This window comes from Spea bombifrons, chromosome 5 (assembly GCF_027358695.1).
Source record: "Spea bombifrons isolate aSpeBom1 chromosome 5, aSpeBom1.2.pri, whole genome shotgun sequence".
Lineage (NCBI taxonomy): Eukaryota > Metazoa > Chordata > Amphibia > Anura > Pelobatidae > Spea > Spea bombifrons.
This window is the reverse complement of record NC_071091.1, coordinates 87,255,613-87,267,022: the sequence shown is the minus strand read 5'-3', so window position 1 is coordinate 87,267,022 and position 11,410 is coordinate 87,255,613. Positions and strand designations below refer to the sequence as shown.

The 11,410-nt window shown below is 35.2% G+C and overlaps 1 long non-coding RNA gene across 1 annotated transcript; it reads right to left on the bottom strand.

Annotated features, from left to right (window-relative positions):
• Positions 1 to 3,609: 3,609 nt before the first annotated feature.
• On the bottom strand, positions 3,610 to 7,795 carry LOC128497075 (uncharacterized). Its single transcript, XR_008354278.1, has 2 exons — positions 7,627 to 7,795; positions 3,610 to 4,176 (listed from the first exon to the last, which is right to left on the bottom strand). It is a non-coding gene; the product is annotated as an uncharacterized LOC128497075 (long non-coding RNA).
• Between the last annotated feature and the right edge of the window lie 3,615 nt (positions 7,796 to 11,410).

Sequence of the window (11,410 nt, the reverse complement as noted above, 5' to 3'; positions counted from 1 at the left end):
ACTGAATACTATTTTTAAACTGTTTCAAGCATTCACAATTTCCACCTTTTTACTTACCATTTGTCACAAGGAGACGTAGATGTGTTTTTATTGTGTTCAATATATTAGGGGAGTTATAAAGATTCAATTGGAACTGTAGCTTTCTCAGTTATATCAGCGTTCTCTTGTAGAATCCTGAATAAATGCAGGCGATGTTCCCCCTCGGAGTATCCAAAAGGTATCCAGATAGCACTTATAGGGTTACTTTTGTGGAGCCTTTATTAAATAGTGGTACTTTAAAAAAACAGTGTTATTCCACCAGTAATAGCTATTTCAAATATTTCAAATATTTGTGCAGACAATAATAACCTATAATCGTGAAAATAATCTGATATTTTAAAGTATGTTATGAAGCATGTGATATTTAAATCAGTGGTTTGGTAAAACCAGTCAAAAATAGATTTTATTTAAGAGAAGGAAATAATACATTTTGCTAGGAATTGAAATCGAAGATAATATAAGATTTCGTTCAGAAAATGCCAGGATTAGTAGACAACAAATCCTTGCAAAAATATATTGAAATGTAATACTAAGGCACAGACATATTTGGATTTGACTTTCTTGTTCAACTTAAGAAAGACCCTAGGTTTTCTTATTGCTCTATTAACCAATATAAGTATTATATTTTCTACTATTACCTTCAAACGGTTCCATTATTTACTTAAAACAGTCGTAATGTAAGATGTATTATTATTATTATTGTTAACTTTCATTTTGATTATAATGGCATTCCTGCCTTTGCTAAGATAGTCTTAAAACGACAGTTTACTTGCAATATATAACTTCTGTTTGGGGCTGTAATATAAAATATTTTATCTCTGCTTTCTTTTTTTCATTGCATTATCTGCATGGTTTTATGACATTTGCTGGACATTTCTACAAAATCGTAATTCTGTTAAGCGACCCTTTTTTTTTTTTTTTTACCGAACCTCTTAAGGGACGTCCAGTAGGGGGCACTTTTCTGTATCTCAGTCCTTTCAGAACTAACGGCAATTTGCAGAAATGTTTTTCCCACTGCAGTCAAAATTTTAACAAAATATGTAAAAATGCATATGTTCATGAAAATATATAATATGTTCATGTTATCTGGTGACGTAATGGATTTAAACTTCAGTTTGGGGCATACACTTAATTAAGACGTTTAATGTATATTGCACTCTTATTATTAAATGTGAAAGGTCCGTGATATGATCAGGGCGTCTGTTTTTTGTAGGATTGCATTTAACAGCAAGGGCACTTAATGGTGTGTAAGGTACTCATCTAAATTAAAAATAGAACGATTCGATTACAATTCACTAAAATGCTCTTGTCTAAATATAGAACTAAGTGACCAGATCTGTATATTACAGATTTTGAAATCATATTAAATTAGCGCTGCTTGCTATTATGCAGCCATAATAATGCTGGTGGCTTCCTATAACATATTTTCTTTTCAACGTAAACCATGTAGATGGCATGTAGAATATTTTACAAAACATATCTGATGTGAGCTGAATCGATTTTTACTGCTATAGTCACCATATGGTTTGACACTGCATAATGCGGCTTTGCTCCTCTCTGCGCAGAAGGCAAAAAACAATTAATATTCACCCATATGAATTACTGAAGATTCAGTAAAAAATTGTAATGTTAAAGAATTGAAACGCAGCTTAGACAATCAAATACAGCCTCTTACTTTGAAGATATATCATTGAACAAATAGTCTTTAATACAATTATAATTATGTTACGTTTTCTTTTTTATTCTGAAAAAAAATTTGAGGCAGAAAAACAAATTGTCTATCACTGGTTTATAGAGAAATTGACAAATAGGATATGTGTGAGCTTTGACGTAATGAATTAAATCTCTCTGCCTTCCATCTTACATATCTCCATCTTTTTCCCAATGATTGCCAAGTCATCTCATGTCTCAGATTGACATTATACAGAGAGAGCAGCAGCAGCAGTCTCAAGTCTCTGATATCATTTAGAAACATAAACTCAAATAATTTTATGGTGATCCTAGGATTTTCGGAAAGCTTCCCCGACCTCACTACGTTTTTTATCTGTATATCCCTGTAATTTACCTTATAGTCTTTCTTTTAATTATTCCGATGCTTTACGTTTTTTTCGAAACGTACTATTAGACACAAAAAAACGTTCGTGTTAATGAAATATAAACGTTCTTTATTATTTCTTTGCTCCCTGTTAAATAGTTTATTTAACCATTTTATTGTGAGGATGCTGTTTATTACCCAAGAGTTAATACAGCCTGTATATATTTTTTTCTGTTTTAGGCAAAATAATGGAATAATTATATTTTAATAGGAATTGCATTTTATTGCTTTAATTAGCGGAGCATGTCTGACTTGTGATACATTGTTGCTTTTGTCTAAGACAGCTTGGTTGCAATCTGTTCCATGTTTGTCCAAATCGATATGCTGTTCAATAGGGAGAGCATTGTGTCTTTTGTATGTGGATGCCTGTTAATCATGCAGTCTGTTTGGTTTACATATGCAGATCATATTTGCCATTTGAGCAGATTTCTTGATAGTTTGCACGGACTTTATGGGCCTTTAACGGCGTTTAGTAGGAAAAGAACAAGTTCAGCACAATGGACAGCTCTCGCTGGATCTTAATGTCTTGCAACGGGGGCTCTGTTAACTCAATGGTACCTCGCAGGCTGGCCTATTCAACCGGAAAAGAAATATGCTGCTCATTCCAAAAAATAAACCTTCGAGATTAAAACGGGTGATTGTGTGACACATTGGATCCCATCAAATTATATTGAATATGTATTATATATCCTTCATCTGCCACTTAAGTATTTTTTTTATTTATTTTTTTGTTTTGTTTTACAACAACAAAAGCAGATTTGGTAAATTTGTATTAAATTAACGATCATAACAATTTCTGAGATAATTTAAAGGTAAATGTTAAGGACATTAAGACACCAGAAGCTAAAAAATGTGAAGGACATGTTGGTTAAAAATGCACACTAAATGTTAAATGCATCCGTAATTGCATATGTCCTATAATTATACATGATGCATCGATTCTGATGCATTTCCATTTCCAAAGCCTGTAGCACTCAAATCAATTAAGGCTAATGCATTCTAGCTTCTCCCCGATGGAGATGAGAAGAAAGAGGTCTTCAGTGAGGTTTGGAGGCTCCACTCTTGGCATTCACCGCGTGCCTTAATTGTATGACATTAAATCAAGGTCCGCTGTGAACACGGAGAGTCAGAGACTTGGGTCACATCACAATTGCGAGAGGTCCATCATCACCATAAGAACACACCAGCCCTTCTTCATGCAGTCCTCTTCTCTCATAAAATGCTATGAGGGGTATTACATGTGCATGACCGCATAGCTGTAGCTCCAATTAAACATGTTGCTTTGAAAACACAGGCAACAATGTAACTGGTTTGCAGAATCAAATTTATAATACAATCCCCGTCACTGAGTTCCATTGAGTTGGAGAATGCTTTAATGCAATGCTCTGGTTTTAAGGGTTAATTACTCTTCTCCTGACTTAAACGAATATATATATATATGGAGTGTTTTATATAAAATCAAAATATGATAAATCTTCTTTTTTTTGGAACGTAAGGGATAGAAAATAATTTTCTTTTGAAGTCTTGGTTGGAAGCGATGGTCTAAAGGAAAGGTCAGGAAGTGTCAGCTTTCCTTGCAAGGAGAGAAATTAACTCATTCGCACCTGCCCTTTCCCTGGAGAGTATGGGCAGCCCATATGGCTTCGCTATTGTTACACTATCTGGACCAAAAAAAGAGAGCGAATGTGGAATCTATGCTTTCACTGCCCTTTAAATGTGTTACATGATACCGGATCCATATTGATTCTCACTTTGAGTTGCCTTTATCAAGGAGTGCTGTTGATTGTCAAGAACCCATTAACCATTGAAGACTCAATTTGTTGGCCGTAAGGAAAGCCTTAAAAAGTTGACCTCTATTGGTGGATTTGTGTTAAGTCATCAGAGCCCAGGCCGAGAAATGACAGGTCTGTGAGCCGCAGATCCATTCTCAGCAATGGAAATGGGTGGATCCGTCGATGTGATCTCCAAGTGTTAGAACTGTATAACCTCCTGATGAAGGAGATCTGATCCGCTGCTCCAGTCCGGATAGATCCTTGTTATTCCTTACATAAAATACAAACAAAGCAGTTATGAGAAATCAGGTCACAGCGATCTAGTTTTGGGGCTGCATATCTAAATCTGTTAAAAGATGTATTCGAAACTATGAAGTCATGTCCTAATAATAGCTACAATGCGCTAGACTGATGACCTGCTGTACATATACGACCATTTTTTGTAACAGAAAATAAAAGAATATATAAGCAAGAAACCCATATCCAACAATATACCAAGATTCGTGTTTGCATACCTGAATAAATAATTAAACAATATTTAAATGCATAATATCTGATATAATTGTACCACATTAGAGGTAAAATAATGAAACATATAAAAGAACGAAAGTCCGCATTCTGCAGAAAGAGATCAAAGGTACAAAAAAAAACAGAGAAAATGCCCCAAACAGTCAAATATCTGCACCATACCATTTAGGAGGATATGGAAATATCACTGGCCGAGCTTGGAGGTTTTGCTGCAGAATGAGCTGATGTTTGGGGGAATGAGGAAGCAGCGGTGCGGTCTTTCCCCCTCGCTTGCTGATCCAGAATTAGGGATTAATGGCTCCACAGCCAAACAAATAAGGCAACTGCCTTCAGCACAAGAGGATTACACGGGACCGCTGACGTCATCACCCAGGCAGATGTTGGCTCCCAAAGTCCTCATCATCTCCCTGTGTCCTTGAAACCACAGAAAATCCAGCACAATCTGGGCTCTGAGCAACCCCATCTGAGCTCTCCATCAGCTATCCCTCTTTCACTTATCGATTTCCAATCTATCTTTCTGTCTTGTGTTTTTACAAATAATTAAAAAAAAAACCAGAATAGAAAAAACAGCTATTCTCACTTAGCTATGAAAGTCCTGTGATACAGACAGACGGGGCTGAGTTCTTAAATGCCAAGGAGCTTAACTAGAATGGCTTAAACGCAGGAAAGGATAAGAGAAAATGCTTCCTAATCGCTGAATAATAAATCCCTTAACCCTTTCGTGACCTAAATGGTTGATGCAGGTAGTAGATCCTGTATTAACAGCAAACTGGGTTATAGTGGGGGCATATATACACATACTATATACAACACTACAGCTGCAACAATGTACATTGTCTTCTTTGATAAATCACAGATTATATATGATCCCACTAGTGAATTGTATACCAAAGCTACAACACGGTATCCAGGCTATGAAATGCACAATTATACACTAAAATTGAAAGGGCAGTCTTTAGTGAGAAAAGCTTTTGTGTTAAAACAAGTTACCAGGAGGTGGTCATTGTGAGGGAAGGTTAGTTTGTTATGCAAATCATTTTTTTTTACATGTAAGTACTGTCAACTACCCATTACCATTTGATCATCATTTTGCTTTGAATTAGATTTTTACCCTTTATTCCATTGAAAGTGCTGATTGCAGTATATACATTCACATAGATTTATTCATGACTGTTTTATGTATTGATGCCATTGCATCCCCCAGTTATACCCCTGAGGCCTATGCAGACCTACTTGTCTAGTAAATATTTTACCTTAATAAAATGCCAGCATAAATTATTATTCTGATTTTTAAAATGTAATAATAGTGTCATACAATGGTGTAATGCAGTGAAAGGGGGGTGAACTGGGACATAATGGTCCATTATATCCACAAAAAATATTTTAATTAACAAGCAGAAGTGTATTAATCAATAACAATCAGACTAAGAATGCAGATTAACACTATCTATCTATCTATCTATCTATCTATCTATCTATCTATCTATCTATCTATCTATGTTTCTATTAGTATTATATATGAAGAGAATTGTGTTTAGCATTGCGTAGATGTTCTTCCATCTAAACACAATTGCACATCTATCTAACCTCAAATCTATTTTAAAAATTAATATTTCCTTGGTTTAACTTTAAAGAGCCCTTGGATAATCAAATCCATGAGTTCACTTTAAAAAAACATGCATTTAAATATCTGGCTATGTGTTTATCATGGGACGTTAAGGGAATTAAGAAAAAAATCATATATTTTCTTGTTCATAACACATTTACAATCTGTGAAATTCAAAGATGGCTGCTTATCACATAAGTATATTTAAATACATTGTCTTCAATACCATGATATATATAACTTATTTTATTTTATTTTACATGGGCAAGTCCAAGAGGCAACACATTGTATTACAATACAATAAAATATGCTGTAGGGTTATTACTACTGCAGTGATCCACTCTCTTCGCTGTCCAAGGTGTTGATCAGCTTCTACCTATTTCTGTTTCAAAATTTGGTAAATGTTCCTATTTTTCCATACATTTATCATTGAAGGGGAAATATAGTATCTGTCAGAACACATATCATCCAATATTCAAACCCTGCAGCTAGCACTGTGTGAGCATCACAACCTCCCAGATATGAATCTAGGTCAAGTAGAACAAGTGTAAGCAATGAAAATGGTATAAGTGCTTTTGACAATTTATGTATAAGGCCTTGTCAACAAATGATTTAAGACGATTCCAAACTGCAATTTTTACACCAGTGTATTATACTTATACAGCTGATGCATTGTAATGAATGTATACAATATAATATTATCCAAAATACTCTAACATAAATACTAAAAATATATATATTATATAATTATATTATAAATAAAATATATACATCTCTATATACAATGACATCATTTATCTGCAAGTGGTTATTATGTAAGAAAGTTCATTGGGCTGCAGTAGCTATTGTATGGACTCAACTGCAGTGTCCTGCAGAAGGTTAGCAAAAAGCTGGCAGCTTTGTCCCTCAAGCGGTCACTACCTTGATTCATCAGAAGCCATTTATATTTCAGAAGTGGGAATGTTGGTTTTCAAAGAGCTCTGAAGTACTCAAGAGTTGAAGGAACCTTTGTACCGGAAGAAAATGGTCTAAACACAATAGAATTCGCCATTTTCTCTTTCTCCAGCACAAAGCAATCCTTACAGCTTCAGCATCACACAAAGGACGCATGGGCCATCGGAATTCATGGCACATTTGCATGGCTTATATAGGAACAACGATCCCAAAAGGGACATTAAGCGCAGGCAACTGACTGGGTATCAAATGATGAGCCAGAATCTCCTTATAAAAACATGCACCATGCCATAGAGAAAGAAAATAATATATATATATATAAAATAACACCTTGCATACATACAGTATCAGAAATTGGGGGTGCACAATGGCAAGAATGATGAAATAAATGTAGCCCAGGAATATATATTACCAAAACATTATTATACTAAGCAAATAATCACATATAGATGTGTTGTAAAGAGGCTCATCTTGCAAAACAGAATGATCCATCTGCAATCATACCAAGAAAGGTACCACTGCAATGCTACAGTCTGATCTACATCACGCAGAACAAAAGGCAAAGTAATCTGCTATAGCATTCTGCTTTCATAGAAAACACAAAGGATGAAAATGTACAGAAACCTACTTACAACAATGAATGAGAAAGGCTGCATAATTCCCATCAGGCAGTGTTTAAGGACCTCGTTATTTGCAGCATCCCTGTTCTGGAATCATTGAATGCAGTATCTTCTTGTTAATAATATAAAGTATTAAATTCACCACAGCCTATGTAGCTGCATTTTGTTGCTTGCATTTGACTGGAATGATTATCCACTTCTAGGAGTACTGCTCTCCCCTCTTTCTCCTACTCCTTTTTTTTCAAAAGAGGGTTGGTCGCTTCCTGCATCCCAATGAGTTAAATCAGTTACTTTCTTCTCATGCATCAGCAGCCTCTTCAACAATCCCAAGGCTAGAGGCACAAAAGAAAATTTAACCCTTTGTGTGTGGTTTTTTTTTAGGAGACCACAGCTTATCTTCTCCAAAGGGTTAAACACATTTTTATTAATGTTATGCCCAAAATATTTTATTGTCTCCCATCTTGGTTTATTCCTCTTAAAACAATTAAATGAAAAAATTCGTTTCTTTAAAGTGAGTCTGCCAGATTTGCCAATAAAGATAATTACCATACAAGCCACTTTATATTTTTATATATTTTGATGTCACATAACATTCGTGGGGGATGGGTATGGGATATCCTAATGAAGGTTTCAGAAAGCTCATCTGACCTCAAATGTCTTTGATGGCAACTTAACCAGCTTGTCCTGGTGATAAATATAAGCACATGGTAAGCATATTTGTAAATGAAAGGGCTAAGGGTATTCTTATGACACATACCACCTACTGGGCATCCTTTACAGACTCTGCCATTAGGGTGATTGCTACCCTAAACACATGTACTGAACATTGCATCAAACATATATAGTGTAGGCTTCCATACAGCAATAATTATATGGGTATTTATGAAGTAGATGTAATGTTACAGATTGGCTGCAAACCAGGGATCATTATCCCTTTCAGAGACTGAGCCATTTCCCTGATCCACATAAACACTGTAGCAATTAATTCTTGAATATGTTGAACAAGTGCAGATGTCCAGCTTCCTGCTGACCATGGTATACTATACACTGCAATCTAGAGCATTTGATAAGCTCTCTTCATTTTGATCAACTCTTACTGATTTCATCCAAGGGTATGTGCTCTTATAAGTTGAACCATTACTCGCTCTGTGGGGGACTGAATGGCTGGTGAAATAAAAAGGGAGCTATATAATGAAGAAGGAACAGCTTCACTATATATGGGATGATACAAACGACCGTAAATGTTGCAGTTTTCAATGTTACCATTCAATAAACATGTATCGCACGTGTGTTAATGATGTTTATGTAACATTTTGCTTTAAATGGATACTAAAGCCACCCAGAGCTGATTATTTTAGGTATGTTAACAAAACATGCACATAACTTGATATAGCTCATTGTAGTATGACCTGTGAGAAGATTCAGCCATTCTAAATTGAGACAGAGGCAGTGAATTGCACACACGTATATGTAGAATTATGTCATATGGACCGTGCAGCCACGTCACACATTAACAAACTTTAAGACAAACCGACATAAATGTATAGATACGTATTTATTTAAATTGAGCACTTTTTCATTTCTGATTGTATTCTTTGCTCTGACCCTCGTGCACTTTTAATTATGTGACATTTTTTTTTCTTGAAACACACACTATATAGCATACATGAATTATTAAAGATCAGCTCTCCTCTCAGGACTCTGTATTTCTTGGCAAGCCCATGATCTTGGAACTACTCAGTTCAGTATGTTTGTTCAAAGCTTATGAAAATGTAACCTAACTTATTAAGAGAGGTTGTAGCTAATTGGTTCACAATAAACTTCTCTGGCAAGGGCACAAAAAAAGTATTTTAAAACTGCAAGGTGTTGTTTATGATTGTCACACTAGATTTATTAGCATATCAATTGAGAATGTGAACAATAGAATGGTTTAGCAAATCTAAACACTTTCATCTCACTGTTATTTGATTTATTGTATTGTATAGTCATGGTACTAAGATTTTCCAAACGTCTTGACTTCTGTATTGCTTATGTGTTGCTGAGTATAAGTTTATAATGCATAGAGATAAATACATAGGTAAATAAATAGGTTGATAGAGATGTCTATATGTATTTATTCTGCTTCAGTTTGCAGTCTCCAATAACTGATACCCCAGATATCCAGGGGGTGTTTGTCAATGCTCAACAAACCTACATTCTAACATATTTTTATTATGACAAAAAACAAATAATAATTGTATATATCCTATAGGTCTAGTATCCTATTTACCCTTTAATATCATTAATACAGTGCTTACAGAGAAGATGGTTGTAAAATATTCAAATAGAAAACGGATTTCAAATACAGACAGGTATCCCAGAATGGCACCATGTGGTCGGTACACGGTCTGTAGGTCTCCCTGCAGCAACCTCCTACATCAACAGCGCTTTGGAAACAACGTCCGCTATTAACAGGGATCTATTCTCGTTTTTTTAGTTCTTCATGGTAAGGATGGGAGAAAAATACAATAAAGAGAAAACCAAACGATGGATCAGTTTCTCGTCTACAACTCTATATGTGCTTGTATATTTTGCATTTGAAAAATCGAACATCTCACACACATTTAACACAGAAAATACATTTTGCTGAATGTTTGTATCGAATGATGAGACAACTGGAGATTCATCTGCAAATGTATAACTTTCTCTGAAAAAAATCGGTTGTTAGCAAAACAATGGGATCTTCGGGAGAGTAGAAGCCTGTGAATGAATGGGGAATCCGCAGAATGAATGCGGGTCAGTGCTTAAGGGTCTCTGTCCTAAAGCCCCTTTCTCAGCTTGCTACAATACATTAGCTGAAGGTTTTGTCGTTGCTGGGTCACCAGCCATTTTCTATTATGCAACACTTCACAAAAACACTTATTAATCAGTGCTGACCAGAAGACCCTTTCAGAAACAAGGAGACACAGAAGGAGGTGAGAAGCGACAGCAAGGAAGTTCAGATTCAAACCAGATGCAGCCTTCTGCTAACCACATATCCCCCCTTAAGTGCCACAGCATTTTAATATAAGCTACAAAGAGAAGGGAAGTACATTTATATATTTTACTCTCGCTTTACCCCTCTCCTCTTTCTTCTAAGTCTCTAAGATTATCTCTCCCTCTCTCCCACACTTTCTTCCTCTATCTACTCCCTCTTTTCTGTTTGACATCCTCAAATTGTGTGAAGGTGAGTTTTGTTCTATGAGCTGTCACCTAGATTGCAAAAATCAATTCGACAAGCTAATAGTTGTAACCTAAAATTCGACTTTGTATGTAATTGTAAAATTCAAACTTATTGCAAAAGCATGTATTTCTGAGCATCCATCAGTCCATTTGGACCTGGTGGAGTTTCCCATGTAATGCATTCATCATCTTTGTAAAACTAATAATGAAAAATGAATGATTGTCAAAAATGCTTATTCTACATATACTCTGTTGCTGAGACCAAGTAAATTGAATATGTTATTATTGTTAATATAGAAAATATTGCATTCAATTCAGGAAAAATTCATGGTTCTAACTGGTACATATCACATAGTTCTATTAAAAAAAGGTAAATGCAAAGTATATCTCCATTGTCTGGTTTATTACTGAAAACCTAATCTCAAGCAAATAAATATCAATTATGAAATGCACTTTATAACTTTGTGAAGTCTCTATAGGTAGGCTGGTATTGTGATGTGCTCATGAAATACAGTACGATAGCAATAACATAGATAGAGTTTTTCAATATTGAGCTCCTCAAAAGTACTTGATGTTCCAGCCTCCAGTAATCAAG